This window comes from Halichoerus grypus, chromosome X (assembly GCF_964656455.1).
Source record: "Halichoerus grypus chromosome X, mHalGry1.hap1.1, whole genome shotgun sequence".
Taxonomy (NCBI): Eukaryota; Metazoa; Chordata; class Mammalia; order Carnivora; family Phocidae; genus Halichoerus; species Halichoerus grypus.
Window position 1 is genome coordinate 40,188,388 of NC_135727.1, and position 16,617 is coordinate 40,205,004.

The 16,617-nt window shown below is 39.7% G+C and overlaps 1 protein-coding gene across 5 annotated transcripts in view; it reads right to left on the minus strand.

The window, feature by feature from the left end:
- Window positions 1–16,617, minus strand: part of MID2 (midline 2) — a 97,461-nt gene that overhangs the window by 40,644 nt on the left and 40,200 nt on the right. The gene's annotated exons all lie outside the window — the stretch shown is intronic.

A 16,617-nucleotide genomic window follows, 5' to 3' on the forward strand; every position in this document is an offset into this window, starting at 1 on the left:
TACTCACCACTGTATATGATGTTACCTGCGGTCTGGTCATATATAGACTTTATTACGTTGAGATATGTTCTTTCTATGCCTCATTTGTTAAGAGTTTTTATCATGAATGGATATTGAATTTTGTCAAATGCTTCTTCTGCATCTATTGAAATGATCACATAATTATTTTCTTTCATTCTATTAATGAAATATATATCATTGACTGATTTGCAAATGTTGAACTATCCTAACATCCCACTTGATCATGGTGTATGATCCTTTTAATGTGCAGCTAAATTTAGTTTGCTAGTATTTTATTGAGAATTTTTGTATCTATATTCATCAGGGATATTGGCCTGTAGTTTTCTTTTCTGGTTTTGGTATCAGGATAATGCTGGCCTTGTAAAATGAGTTTGGAAGCATTCCCTCCTCTTGAAATTTTTAGAAGAATTTGAGAATAAGCATTAATTCTTCTTTAAATATTTAGTAAAATTCACCAGTTAAGCCATCTGGTCCTGAGTTTTGATTTGTTAGGAGATTATAAATTATTGATTCAATCTCCTTACTAATAATTGGTCTATTCAGATTTCTTTCTGATTCAGTCTTGGTAAATTGTATGTTTCAAAAATTTTCTTCATCTCTTCTAGGTTGTCCAGTTCGTTAGCATATAGTTGCTCACAGTAGGCTCTTAGGATCCTTCAATTTTCTGTAGTATCAGTTGTAATGTCTCCTTTTTCATTTATAATTTTGTTGACTTGGGCCCTTTCTCTTTTTTCCTTGGTTAGTGTAGCTAAAGGTTTGTTAATTTTGTTTATCCTTTCAAAGAACAAATGCTTAGTTTGGTTAATCTTTTCTATTGTTTTTCTGTTCTCTATTTCATTGATTTCTGCTCCAATCTTTATTATTTCCTTTCTTCTGCTAACTTTGGGCTCAGTTTGTTCTTTTTTTTCTAGTTCTTTATGGTGTAGAGTCAGGTTCTTTATTTGGGATCTTTCTTGCTTCTTAAATGTAAGCATTTATTGCTATTGAACTTCCCTCTTAGAACTGTTTTTATTGCATCCTACACATTTTGGTATATTTTATTTCCATTTTGTTTGTCTCAAGCAACTTTTTATTTCCTCTTTAACTTCTTCTTTGATCCACTGGTTCAGGAGAGCATTGTTTAATTTCCATGTGCTCATGAATTTTCCAGTTTTCCTCTTTTTGTTGATTTTTAGTTTCATGCCACCATGGTTAGAGAAGATACCTGGTTTGTGGCCTAACATATGGTCTATCCAAAAAATGTTCCCTGTGCACTTGAGAAGTGCTGCTGTGGATAGAATGTTCTGTATATGTCTGTTAGATCCATTTAGTTTATAATGTTGTTCAAATTTGTTTATTTATTGATTCTCTGTCTGAATGATCTATCCATTGTTGAGAGTGGGGTATTAGAGTCCCCAACTATTATTATATTACTGCTCGTTTCTCCTTTTAGCTCTGTTAGTTTTTGCTGTATATATTTATGTGCTCTGATGTTGGGCACATAAATATTTACAAGTGTTATATCATCTTGATATACTGATCATTATAAAATGGCCTTCTTTGTCTCTTTTTACCACTTTTAGTTTAAAGTCTATATTGTCTGATATAATTATAGCTACACTTGCTTTTTTTTGAAATGTCTTTTTCCATCCCTTCACTCTCAGTCTGTGTGTGTCTTTAAGGCTAAAGTGAGTCTCTTATAGGCAGCATGTTTTCGAAATTTTTTTAGCCATTCAGCCATTTTTTGTCTTTTAACTGAAGAATTTAATCCATTTACATTTCAAGTAATTATTTATAGGTAAGGACTTACTATTGCCATTTTAAAAAATTATTTTCTGGTTGTTTCACAGATCCCCTTTCCTTTGTTTCTTATCCTGCTATCTTTTTGTGTGTTTTGATGTCTTTTGGTATCAGTATGATTTGACTTCTTTATAGTGTTCTTTTGTGAAATTATTATAGGATTTTCCCTTGTGGTTAACATGAGGCTAACATAAAATATTTTAAATTTATAATACTTTATCTTAAACTGATAAAATTTTAACTTCAATAAAATTCATAAACTTTATACTTTTACTTCTCCTCCCCTCATATTTTAGGTTACTAATGTTACATTTACATGTTTTTAATATTGTGTAACTTAACAACAGATTATTGTAGTTATGGTTACTTTTACTATGTTCGTTTTTTTAAACTTTTAAACTAGAGTTGTATTATTATACACCACTATTATTATGTAAATATTGTACATATGTAAGTGCTATGTAAGTATTATTACACACCACAATTATACACCACTATTACCATATTGCAGAATCTAACTATGATGATATATCTACCATTACCAGTGAGATTTATGCTAACTTTTTATGTTTTTATGATGTTAATTAGCATAGTTTTACTTCCAGTCAAAGAACTCCCATTAGCATTTCCTGTAAGGCAGGTCTGATGGTAATGAATTCCCTCACTTTTGTTTGTTTGAGCAAGTTTTTATCCCTTCTTTGTCTCTGAAGAACAACAGCTTTCCTGGGTATGGGATTCTTGGTTAAGAGTTATTTTTTTCCTCAAAAAGTTGAAAATAGAGCTACCATATGACCCAGCAATTGCACTACTGGGTATTTACCCCAAAGATACAAATGTAGGGATCCGAAGGGGTACGTGCACCCCAACGTTTGTAGCAGCAATGTCCACAATAGCCAAACTATGGAAAGAGCCAAGATGTCCATCAACAGATGAATGGATAAAGAAGATATGGTATATATATACAATGGAATATTATGCAGCCATCAATAGGAATGAAATCTTGCCTTTTGCAATGATGTGGATGGACCTGGAGGGTATTACGCTGAGCAAAATAACTCAATCAGAGAAAGACAAGTATCATATGATCTCACTGATATGAGGAATTCTTAATCTCAGGAAACAAACTGAGGGTTGCTGGAGTGGTGGGGGGTGGGAGGGATGGGGTGGCTGGGTGATAGACATTGGGGACAGTATGTGCTATGGTGAGCACTGTGAATTATATAAGACTGTTGAATCACAGACCTGTACCTCTGAAACAAATAATACACTGTATGTTAAAAAAAAAAAAAAGAAGATAGTAGGAAGGGAAAAATGAAGGGGGGAAATCAGAGGGGGAGACAAACCAGGAGAGACGATGGACTCTGAGAAACAAACTGAGGGTTCTAGAGGGGAGAGGGGTGGGGGGATGGGTTAGCCTGGTGATGGGTATTAAAGAGGGCACGTACTGAATGGAGCACTGGGTGTTACACGCAAACAATGAATCATGGAACACTACATCAAAAACTAATGATGTAATGTATGGTGATTAACATAACAAAATAAAAATAAATAAATAAATCTCAAAAAAAAGTTATTTTTTTCCAGTATTTTGAATATGTCATTCCATTCTCTCCTGGCCTGAAAAGTTTTTGTTGAGAAATCCACCAATCTTATGGGGGGTTCCCTTGTATGTAGTGTCTCTCTTTTCTCTCACTGTTTTTAAAATTCTTTCTTTTGACTTTTGACAATTTAATCATGTGTCTTGGTGTAGTCCTATTTGAATTCAACCTATCTGGGATCCTTTGGGCCTCATATATCTGGATGTCCATTTCTTCCCTGGGTGTGGGAAATTTTCAGCCATTATTGCTTTAAATATACTTTCTTCTCTTTCTCTTTCTTTTCCCCTCCTGGAATTCCCATAATGTGAATATTGTTTCTTTTCATATTGTCCTATAATTCACCATAATGTGACTATTGTTTCTTTTCATTTTGTCCCATAATTCCCATAGGCTTTCCTCACTTTTTTTCTCTCCTCCAATTGGGTAATTTACAATGTCCTATCCTCCAGGTCACTGATTATTTCTTCTACATGGTCAAGCCTACTTTTGAAACTCTCTATTGGATTCTTAAGTTTAGTTATGGTATTTTTCAACTCTAACATTTCTGTTTGTTTATGGGTTTGTTTGTTTTTTTTTATGGTTGCTATTTCTTCATCAAAATTCTCATTTTGTTCATGCATTGTTTTCCTAATTTCATTTAGTTGTCTGTGTTTCCTTGTAGTTGTTCATTAAATTTCCTTAATAGGATTATTCCAAATGCACTGCCTGACAGTTCATAGATCTCCAGTAATTAGTGGGTCAGTAATTAGTGCTTTATTAGTTTCCTTTGGTGGTGTTATATTTACCTACTTTTTCATGATCCTTGATTCCTTACATTTGTATCTGTGCATTTAAGTAATTGAGCTCCTCTTCCAAACTTTATAGATTTGCTTTGGCAGAGATAGTTCTTCACCAGTCAGCTCAGTTTGGGTTTTCTGGGCATCTGCTCTTAATGTCCTTGGGCAGATGGGATTGCTATTATGGTCTATTTTTGGCTGAGGCAATAGCTTGAGCTCTGAGGACAGGAATGGGGGTGTGTGCCACTGGCTGGGAACAGCTGGATAGAACTGCTGGCTTGGTTCCCTACCCAAGTGAGGCTGAAGGATGGGCTCTACTGTTGCCTGGGTTATCTGGTCAGAATTACTGGATGGTTGGGACTGGGTACTACATTCACTAGTGGATGTGGATATGAATTAGCTTCCCTGCCCTGGCAAGGAAGCAGGCCAGGGCTCAGGGTCTGTACAGCTTGGTGTTTTGGGGCCATAATCAGGCCTGAGTGTGCACTGGATTCCCTTGTCAGGTGAGGCCACTGGTTTTGCTCTGCAGAAGGGGGAACCCACTGGCTGCGCTCTCTATTTAAGTGCCAGTATACTCAGGGCTGTTGAATGGACTATGCAGCTTCCCATGTCCTCTGGTTAGGTTCCCTGGTCAGACAATCTGAAGGTTTTATTCAGTGATGAGCAGGGCTATGAATTAGATTCCCTCACTGGGCACAGCAGGAGAAGCAGCTCTAAAGCCAGTAAAGCTCTTTGTTGTTTTAACTCAAGCCAACCCACACCCCAAGTTCCCTGATTGAACAGGGCCACTGGCTTTATTCTGAAAATGACCAGTTCTGCCCACTTGCCTTTCAGCTTGAATGCCACTGGGCTGCACAACTTTCAGGAGTTGTCTCCAGCCCTTCGGTTAGAAAGGGCCAGAAGACAATCTTCATGGTTGGTGGGGCTATGTCTCAGCTCCCTTGCCTAGGAGAGAGTGGGAGAGGCTACTCCAGGTCACTCTCAATTTCCCAGTCTCTCCCATTGGCATAAGCCAGGAGCTACCCTCAGCCTTAGCTATGAATTGATCCCCCTGCCTATACATACAGAATGCTTTGTGTCCAGGGCTAGCTTTGCCCTGGGGGTGATCAGCTATGCCTGCTGGCCTCTCTGTTCATGTCACTGGGCTGCACTGCTTCCAGATATTGTCACCAGCCCTTCTGGTCAGATGGGGCTGGAAAACACTCTCCACAGTGGGTGGGACTATGATTCAGCTCCTTGCTTGGACCTGGACAAACTGGTCTCTAGGGCTGGCTAAACTCCTTGTTTGAGGATCCAAATCTAGATCTGCACCCCACAATGTACTTTGGTTAGAGTATTCCCCCAACTTGATTCCGTAGATAAGCAAAGCTGCTGTTGGGATTACTATCTGGGCCAAGATCCATACACACTAGTTGTTTAATCCACTCCCCCTTCTCCATCATAGTCAGATTCCCAGTGGTTGAGCCCCAGAGATACTCCTGCAATCCCCATAGTGTGAGATCAGAGTAGGGATTCTCACAAAGTGACCCACATGTCAGGGGGAGATGGGTGTCCCCACTGGGTTCTCTTTTCCCACTGGAGGAACTGGAGGCTCAGGGGAGACCTCTCTGCACGGTGCTGCACTAGGCTGAAGGAGGCGCAATGTGGTCAATGTGTAGCCACTTCTCACCATTCTCATACAGTCTGCCTGGGTCTCTGTGGAGCAAAAGGGTGCTTCAGCTTCACCCCCATATTCTAGGATTTTCTCAGTGGGGTCCTGTTCTTGAATTGATGTTAGTTGTTCTTCTTGCGAGGGGAAGAAAAGTCAGGAGCAACCTAGGTCGCCATCTTGGTGATGTCACTCTCCCCTAGTTTATTTTTATCCACAGCACGCATAACCCATAATAAAAATATATTTGCTATTGTGTTCCTCCCCTAACTAGAATGTAAGCTTAAGGTTAAGGACTTTGTTTCATTCACTACTCTATCCCCAACACCTAGAATAGTGCCTGGTACCCTACAGGTACTCAACAAATATTTGTTGAATGAATGAGTGAATGTGAGCTTGTGGGCCCTGAAATAAAGGTATAATGAAAAATTGTACAGCAGGTTACATTTTTTCATTGCATGAGACAAATTTCCCTTATATTTTCTTTTTACCCAATTACTCAAAATGGTAATTTTGTTCCATCATTTACATATTATTTGCTGCATTATGAAAGATTTAGAAAGATGTTGGAATGACAACCTAGGTCCTAGGAAACCACACATTCTGAAATGGTTCCTTGCCCAATGTTAAAAGAAAAAAAAAACTGACCTCTCTTGGGTAATTGCCTGTGCTTTACTCACTTTTATGATGCATAAAAGGTTGTACTTATAACAGCTAGCCACCAGAGGGTATTGTTTATTCAATTATCTTTTCTCAATAGCTACTATGTACCAAGCCATGTGCTGGGTATAAAAAAGTGGAGGGGACACGGTTCCCGCTCTCAGAGTTTACAGTCTGGTGGGGAGACAATTGGTACACAGAAGTGCTATGATGGAAGTGTGTATAGGGTGCTCCAGGTACACAAGGGGGAAACACCTGAACCGGATTAGGGAGCTAGAGAGAAATGGAATAGGGCATGAGTGATGGCTTCCTGTAGGAGGTGATGCCTGAGTTGAGTCTTAAAGGACAAGCAGCAGTCAGCCAGCAGGAAAGAGGAGTGTAAGTTCTATAAGGACAGGTGCCATGTTTACTCTGCGTCCCCAATGCCTGGCCCAAGGCAGAAATATGCTTAAGTACTTGTGGAATGAACACAGGATAAAATGCAGGTGGTAAAAGGGCATGCCAGAGACATAGGCAGGGTCCAGGTCAAGATGGGTCTTATAAACCCTTATCTTAATGGTGATGAGGAACAAATGAAGAAACCCTTCAGTTGGTGGGGGGTGGGTGACATGCGGGCTTTGCATTTTAAAAAGCTCGTGCCCACAGCAGTGTGGAAAATGGATTAGAGGGGGGCCAGAATGGGTCAGGGAGACTAGTTAGGACCTGCAGTTTCTGTAATGAACGTGGCACGGTCATGGCCATTGCCTTCAAGAAGCCGAGAGGCCAACAAAGGAAACGAGATGTCATCAGGTCACTGCAATCCAGCAGAGTAGGCAGTGTAAAGGGTACACGCAGGCTGCTCTGCCCAAGTCCATGCAGCTACTGGGTGCCAGAGTCAGTAAGCAAAACCCAGGCTTCCTGATTTCTAGTCCCGGGCTTTTCCCCAAGCCCTCCTTGTCACTGCCCTTCACCACTACAGAATTATGTAAGGGAAGGAGAACAGGGGAAAGCCACTGAAAGATGATGGCTTCTCTAGCCACAGACTAGACTGTGGGAAGCATTTAGCCCCTCTTTGTACTCGAGTCTGACCTAAGCATCCCTCCCCAAGACCTCTGTTTCTGGGAGACGGCCTCAGTACCCTGATACTCCCTGCATACCCAGAGCCAAGAATCTCTAACCCGAAGGGCCAGGGACATACACAGCCTGACAGCTAAGGTCAGGGAGGGCATATTCGGAGAAAGAAATCATTCTTTCTGAGACAGGGGACTTCAGATGACAAAAGGAAAAAAAAAAAAAAAAAAGAAAACCTGGTTCCATGTTCAGAAAAGGCAGATGGTCACTAGAAGAAGCAAGGGACAAGTGAAAGAGTACAAATAGCTCAAGAAAGGCCTATATTGCTTCCAAACTGAAAGGGTAGAGTGGGGTGGAAGAGTAGGGGATAGTGAAAGAAGATGGAGAAAAACCAGGAAAGAGCCCCAGGACGAGGGGCCTTGAAGAATTCTATATAAGCACATCAGTGAGAAGGGAGGCCTCTGCACAATACCCAACTCCATGACTAGGTAACAAAGATGTCTTGAGAACCTATTTCCAGTGGTCCCAAGTACCTCATGAGTCAGGACAGAGACTAGAGCTAAGGGGTTTGTACGGTGAAAAGCCCAAGGGGCCCAGGGGATCCCGAGGAGAGCCCTTAGTCAGGTTATCTTGGTAGGGATGGGGAGAGACAGAGAGAAAGACAAAAAGAGAGAAAGTCGGGGGGGGTGTAGGGGCTCTCTGGAAAGGGTCCCTGGGAGTCCTGGGGTGGGGGTTTATCTTTACTGAACCAAAACCCAAAATTAAAATTGGCGATTATTAGAAGAATGGGCTTTAAAGTCAGACAGCCTCACATTAGACTTTTGGTTCTGCTGCTTTACCAACCACCTGTTCGAAGTTTCCCCTTCTGTAAAACAAGGATAATACTAGCATCTAGCCTCAAAGGGTTTTGCACATGCTTATTAAATGAAATCACAGAAATAAAGCACCTAATACATTTTCTGACACATGATAGGTAGTCAAATAGTCGTTTCTGTATTGTTTCGTTTTTACTACAACCACGATCGTGATGACGATGACTGGGACTGCTATTGCTATAACCACTATATCTTCTGCGGTTTTCTGCCAAATGAACAAGTGAGCACTGTTTCATCATCTGGTTTATTTTTATTCAGTTTCGGTGACTGCTTTTGCTTTCTGGAACATAGCGGGTCATGATTTGCTTGTCCCTGAGTTTGCCACGTCCCTTTTCTTATTCCTCTTTTCACACCTTAAGCACCTAGACCTCATTCCCAAATGCGGTTATCTCCACACTGCTGGACAAGGTTTGCCCTGTCTCGGAAGGTAAGATGGCCTCTCTTCCTCCCAGAAGCCAGACCATCACCTACTCTCTCCGTTCAGAGCAGGGGCCTGATGCCAGGAGGGAGGTCAACTGCTAATTTCTGACAAAGTACCGATTACATTTCATATCCTTGGCTGGGAAGAAATTTGGCTGGTCCCAGCTTGTTATTCTGTTTTTCTGCTCTGGGTTCCCCCATAATTTACACAATCCCCCAGGCTCAGAGCCCAAAAGATATTAGGTCGAGTCGAGAAGAAATAGGTATGTAAGCAAGAAAGCTACCTAACACATTCCCTCATGTATAAAAATATAATGCCGTTAATTCCATTCCATTTTAGTCTCCTCTGCGGTGCTCCCTGAGGGAGAGGAACCTATGTGTCCTGCACTCTCAGCTCCAAGCAGAGTAGAGCTCTACACTTTGGAGGCTCATTAAAATGCTTGTTAATGCATTGATGAATATGCACCTTCCCACATCCAATCCCTGCTCTGCAGAGCAGGGAATCCACCAGCTAGCCTGCCTGGGGTATTGACGAGGAAGGATGAGAGGCAGTTGCCAAAACTATGAACAGAGTGCGGTGTTACGAAAGGATTTGTGGAGTCAGAGATGGCCCTAGGTTACACTGGCTCATCCAGGGATCCTATCCTGATGGATGCTGTCTTATGGTGAAAAGTCCCGAGGCTCACATATGTGTGCGTGTGTGTTTGTCTGCACGGTCCTGTGTATATAATGCCTATCGTTCATAATCTCTCTTCACCGCCACTAGGACAAAGCAGATAGATCTGTGTGCCCCATCATCGCACTTGCTCAGACAAAAAGGCTACCTTTTTGGACCTTCTTTTCCCCTTATAGGTCTGCCCCTGATGTTTCTCTTCACATGATTCACCTATATACAAATGGTGAGGGTTTGAGGGCGCACAGAGTGCAATTTACTCTGGGTCTTTACTTTCTGCCTAGGACTCTGGGCTCAGTTCCTCCCTTGGGGAAATCCAGTAGCTTCTAGAGAAAACATAAAGCAAAGGACAAGGAATCTCAACTTGCTGGGAAATTCCAAAGAGCTTAATATGTTGTTACTGTTAATCAAAGAAATCATTAACTACAATTAGCATAGTTGTTACAGCTGTGTGGCTTTTGTGGTTTAGCCTAGAGAGTGCTTTCCGATAGGTCTGATCTCTATATTTGATCTCTGTAACAACCTTATGAGATAGATAGGACAGGCATTACTTTCTGCATTTTATGAATGAGGAAACCAAGATCCAGAGAGGTAAAAGTAAATTATCAAAGTCATAGAAGCTAGAAAGTGATGGAGTTACAACCCAAACCAGTTTTTCTAATCCCAAGGCCAGGGCTCCTTTAGATTCCCTGTTTCATTCTAACCATCAAAGTTAGCCTGCCTTTTGATCACTCTCTTTGTAGCCATAACTATTTTTTTTTTTTTGAGGGGGAAAAAAAACACCTTCCTTTTTCTTTTTTTTTTTCTTTTTGAGGATTTTTGTGTGTTAAGTTTCCATTTCTTCTCAGCACCTTTTTCTCCCGGGAGGCAGCAAAGTAGAGTGGAAAGAGCTCTGGATTTCAAGTCAGGCAGGCCTGAGCCTGAATTCCAGCTTTTGACACTTACAAGCTGAGTGACCTCAACCAAGTCAATTACCATCTCCAAGGCCCCCTTTCTGAGGAGTGAACAGAAACAGTTATTATCTATCTCACAGGTTGTTGTAAGAATCAAATGAGAAAATAGAGATCAAGGTCTTAGCACAGAACCTGGACCATAGTTAGTAGGTAAGTAACCGAGATGCCCTTCCCCACTCCACCGCCTCAACTTGCTGCTCTAGTCTGGAAATATGCAGTTCTTCTTTCTCAGAAAGCTGAGATTCAGGCTCTGATTTATGTGTACATTTACGTGTCTTACTGTAAAATAGGTTGGCTGGCCTTTCAACTCTTGGTGATTTATTATTTACAACGGAAACTTCCATAATCTTTTATCGGCTAACTGAGACAGTTTGGGAATTTGTAACTTGTAAGCATGTATGTGTGCACACATGAATCTGTTTCTAAGTCATGTAAAGGCTTAAGTTATTACTCAGAAATTATTTCTATTCTATAAATCATTCTTCTTCATCTCATCTAGAACCAAAAGGGCTGGGGTGGCCTTACTTGAATAGTGAGCTAATTTCAGCTACCTTGTTCTGAACATGAATATACTGCAGGAATTCAGGCTTATGATCTCTTCGAGTTCAGATCTCACATCTCCAGCACCAGATTCCAAATGCATTTTCTTTTTTTTTTTTTAAAGGTTTTATTTATTTATTTGACAGAGAAAGACACAGCGAGAGAGGTAGCGGGAGAGGGAGAAGCAGGCTTCCCGCCGAGCAGGGAGCCCGATGCGGGGCTCGATCCCAGGACTCCGGGATCATGACCTGAGCCGAAGGCAGACGCTTAACGACTGAGCCACCCAGGCGCCCCTCCAAATGCATTTTCTAAGGAAGGCTGCGTTGACTAGCAGCCAGTTTCCTGGGCGCGGCCTTTGGACAGTAATGTGGTTTAGTTCTCCCACCTGGATCTTTCCCTGTCATCACATTTTCCCCACTGAGGAGCTTCAAACGATGTGACTTTGAGAGAAATGGATTTGGTAGATAAAAAATAAGCCAGGCCACAGAAGATTTCAATGGAGAGAGGGTAGGGAAAACTTAAAAATGTTTTCTTTATACATTTTAGCATTGTTTTACTGGCTGCAGTGATGCCGTTGTTATCACTTTAAGCAGTTTTATTATGGAATTTTCTAGGCATATTCAAAACTAGAGAATATGATGAAATGCCTCGTACGCACCCCCGCCTTGTTTTGCTGGACTATTTTAAAGCAAATGCAAAACACCGTATATCATTTCACCCCGAAATACTTCAGTTGGCGTCTCAAAAATAAAAGGATATTTTGTTGCATAATCACAGTGAATAAATAATTCCTTAATAACATTCATCTAAGGCTTGTTCCATATTTAAATTTTCTGAATTATATTTAAAAATGTGCTTTTACAGTTGACTTGTTTGACTTAGATACTTTATGAAGAGGAATTTAATACTGAGTTTTCAAAGGCCATGCATATTTCTAAAGAATAATTAAATACCGCTGTTATATAGTGGGGAAAAAAGAAGACTCCATCAGTACCATGCACTGCCTCCACTCAAATTTTTGACCCTTAAAATTCTACCGTCAGAATATATGTCTTTTGTGAAAATGCAGCTCTCTGTACAGCAGTTTTCCTTCATTCGTGAAGCATTAGGAATTTCAGTGTCCCAGAAAACAAGTTTTGAAGGAAATATTAGAAAAAAAAGTCAGTCGGGGCACCTGGGTGGCTCAGTCGGTTAAGCATCTCTCTTCGGCTCAGGTCCTGATCCCAGGGTCCTGGGATCGAGCCCCACATCCAGCTCCCTGCTCAGCGGGAAGCCTGCTTCTCCCTCGCCCTGTGCCCCTCCCCCCAGCTTGTGCACACTCTCTGACAAATAAATAAATAAAATCTTTAAAAATAAAGAAGAAGAAAAAGTCAGTTATTGGACAGGGCAAAGACAGTGAGTCTAGGGGATTCAGGTGTGGGGTCAGCAGGAACTGTAGAGGGGGCTACTTAAAGACCACCATGAGGATATTTATTTTTTTTAAGTTTTTATTTATTTATTTGAGAGAGAGAGAGAGAGAGAGCACAAGCAGGGGGAGCGGCAGGCAGAGAGGGAGGAACAGACTCCCCGCTGAGCAGGGAGTCCAACATGGGACTCGATCCCAGGACCCCAGGATCATGACCTGAACCGAAGGCAGATGCTTAACCGACTGAGCCACCCAGGCGCCCCCAACATGGGGATATTTAATTGCTTAATCAAAACCACTGATTTCTCTGACCTCTTTCTGTATTGAGGCAACCCGAGCCCTAAAGACTCAATTTGCTATGGGAATACGAGGCCTACTGGATGACATCCATCAATTTTGTTGACCCTAACCCTAATCCAGTGGGAGCTCCTGCTCTCGACTACTGCCTGGCATCCAAGAATTTTTCTCTTAGAGAGAGGACAAAAAAAAAAAAAAAAAAAGGCAAATGTAGGTGACCGAATTCAGTAGCATTCCCCAACAGCATGGTAGAGGAAAACTTAGGAAAGCCCCATCTGCTCCCTTGTACATTTCTGGTGGGAGTATAAATTGCCTTGGTGAGCAGAGATTGTTGACAATATGTATTAATAACTTTAAAAATATGCCTTTGCTTTAAACTGTCAGTTGTACTTCTAGGAAACAAATATTCTTAAAAATAGAGAAATGGTAAGACAAAAAAATACAGTGTGAAATCAACAGATGAAGTAAGTAGGTTTCACACTAAAAAAATAAGCGAGGATATAGAGGATTTAAAAAAAAACTACCAATAAAGCAACGTAATAGTCGTGTCTAGAACTTTGTATCCTATAGAAAATATATTTTATTCTGTTCTATCCATGGAACGTTGACCACTGATCGTGTACTTAGCCACAAAGAACAACATAATACAGATAGATTTTAAAAAGTAGAGATTTTATAGTTTACCTTCTCTGATCAGAATCCTGTAAAATAAGAAAATGACAAAAATATAAAGCCCTAAGTTTAAGAGGAAATCAAAACTGAAATTCTTAATTTTATAGAAAATAATGAAAAAAACACACTTAATAAAATATCTACAGGATACACTTAAAGCCCTATTCAGGAAAATGTATAAAGATTGAAAATAAATGAATTTTTCAACTTAAGAGAAACTTGAAAAGGACAATGAAATAAACTAAAAGAATCATAAGAGAGGGTTTCATTTTTAAAAAGCTGAAATTAATAGAATCAAAATGAAACTATCATACAAAGGATAATTAAAATCAAGAGCAGATTCTTTGAAAATGCTGATTATGGAAAAAGAGAAAGTAAAACAAAACAAAAAACACAATACTGACAATGGAAAGGGGATACACTCAGAGACAATAGTGCGTTGGTAAACATTTAATAATTGGCTCTCAAAAAAAAGCCACTATTTGTAGTGCTTCCTGATTTCCATGGTGCAGACTCCCACCATGGTGGATTTTAAGCAGCCAATCCAAATAAAAACTCTACATAAACGATAACTTTTAAATATGCTAAAAAAACAAATAGCAAATATCATACTAAATGGGGAAAATGCTAAAGTCCTTCCCAGATCATGAACAAGGCAAGGATGACTGATATTACCACTATTATTCAGCAGTGTTTTTAATATTTTAGCTGAGGCAAAAGAAAATGAGAAAATTAAATAATTGGTATAAACATTGGTTTAAAAGAAAAATAAGTACTTCAGATAAACCTAAGAGCCTCTAGGTTTGTTTTTTTTTTTTTTTTTTTAGTTAAGAGACCTAATTTGGTAAGATTATTATATACAAGAAAATATATAAAATCAAGAGCTTTTCTCCATATGTGGTTTTAAATGGAAATACAAAAGCAACCCATTTACAACAGGGACAAGAACATAAAATGCCTAAGGATCAATTTAGCAAGAAAGTTACTATACCTATTTGAGGAAAACAATAAAATATTCAAGAGACGGTCCCCAGAATACAACTTACAAAAAATGCAGAGGTTTACCATGATTCTGATTAGGAAAATTTATAGTCATTTCTTCCTAAAATTAATAACAGTAATACAATGATAACCACAATCCAAATTGAGTATATTTTGTAACTGGATAAAATTATTTTAAAGTTCATGCAGAGAATGAGAACAAAATATTCAAGAATAGCAAGAAAATTTTGACAAAGAAATAGTGGATATCACCAAATAGTAAAAGTTACCATAAATCCACTATAATGAAAATCGAAGGTATTGGCATATGAACATCAAATTAAATGAGTGGAACAGAGTAGAGTCTAGAATATTCCCAAGTACATATGGAAACCCAATATATGGCAATGGTGGCAAATCCATTCAATGGGATAAGGACTGTTATATGAATAAATGGTCTTGGCATAGTAGCTATTTATCTGGAAGAAAACAAAACTCTGTATCTTAAAATAAGCTGCAAAACCTTAAATCCTAAAATAAACTCCAGATCTATTAAAGACTTAAAATACAAAAAAGAAAGTCACTAAAAATATGAAAAGAAATTTAAGGAGGAGAGACCTTCCTCCACAAGCCAGAAAAAAAAAAAAAAGCTATACAAGCATATAGATAAATGGCAAACCAAAAAAAAAAAAAAAAAAAAAAAATCACAACACAGGTGACAAAAGGTTTATATCACTAATATAATGATACAACATTAGATAGATGATAGATAGATACATAGATAGATAGATAGACAGATAGATAGATAATCTCCATTCCCCCCCTTACCTAACCAGCATATTCTCCCTGGGCATTTTCATTCTCATGGTTTTAAGTGTGACCTATATGCTGATCACACAAGCATAGATTGATTCCCCTTTAAATTCGTAGTGCCCAGGGGCACCTGGGGAGCTCAGTTAGTTAAGCATCCAACCTTTGATTTTGGCTCAGGTCATGATCTCAGGGTCATGAGATCGAGCCCCGCATCGGGCTCTGCGCTGGGTGTGGAGCTTGTTTAAGATTCTCCCTCACCCTCTGCCCCTCCCCACCCCCCCAGGCTCGTGCTCTTTCTCTAAAAATAAATAAATAAACAAACAAATAAATGAATTCCTAGTGTTCAGCTTCAAGTGGGCTCCCAATGTTTCCTACTGATCCTATATTCCTCTTAACAGCTCTCTCTACATCTATGTAGTGGATTCAACTCTTAACAGTCCTCAAAGTTCCAACCTCACCACCTCCTTTCTCATAGTAAAAACACAGCAAATGATTTTACTTCCTTCTTCACAAAGAGAAAAGGATTCACTCTAGAGAATTCCCTCCAATTCTCACAAGCCAATAAACAAACATACCTGCATCCTCAACCATCCTTCCCTCCTGTCTGTTACAAAGAAGTGAGATCTCTCCTCCCCTAGAAAGTTCACCCCTCTACCTATGCTCTGCATCCCATCGTCTCCGGGTCCTTGCTTGATTCATCTTTCCTTCTCTTTCCTTCACTCAACTTCTCCCTGTCAAATGGCTCCTTCCCATTGGCATTTAAAGATATCTATGCCTCTCCTCTCATTAAAACAAAAAAGATCGTTCATTTACTTCTTCTGTAAATACTATACTCTCTTCCCTCAGGTTCCATGGCCCTAATTCTGCTAGTTATCCTTCTGATCACTCCCAACTCCTTTGCCTGTACCTTAGATGCCAGAATACTGGCATCTAATAGATACGAACTCTCTTATGTGATTTCACCCACTTCAAAGGCCTCAATACCGTCTATATGACAGTGCCTTGCTTATCTTTTTTTTTAATTTTTAAAATCTTTGTTGAGATGTAATTTACATACCACTAAGTGCATCTGTTTTAAGGGGACAATTCAATGATTTTTGGTAAATTTACGGAATCGTGTAATCACTACGGCAATCCAATTTAAGAATAATTCTGTCACCCCAAAAAGATCCCTATTTGCCTTGCTTATCCTTATTTCCATCCTAAGCTCCTCTCCTGAAACTGAGACCCACGTATCTAACTGCTTAGTGACATTTTTGTTTGCCTAAGCACGGGCACCACGAACTCAGTGTTTCCAAAACCTAACACATCTCCTTCCCATATCCTTTTCCTTTAGATGTGATTCTTCTCTAATGTTCCTTAAATGAATAAATGGCACCGCTTGGCCCCTCAGAAATCCTGGGCATCATTCTTAACTTCCCTTTCTCATCCCCTATATCCAATGAAGGATCAAATC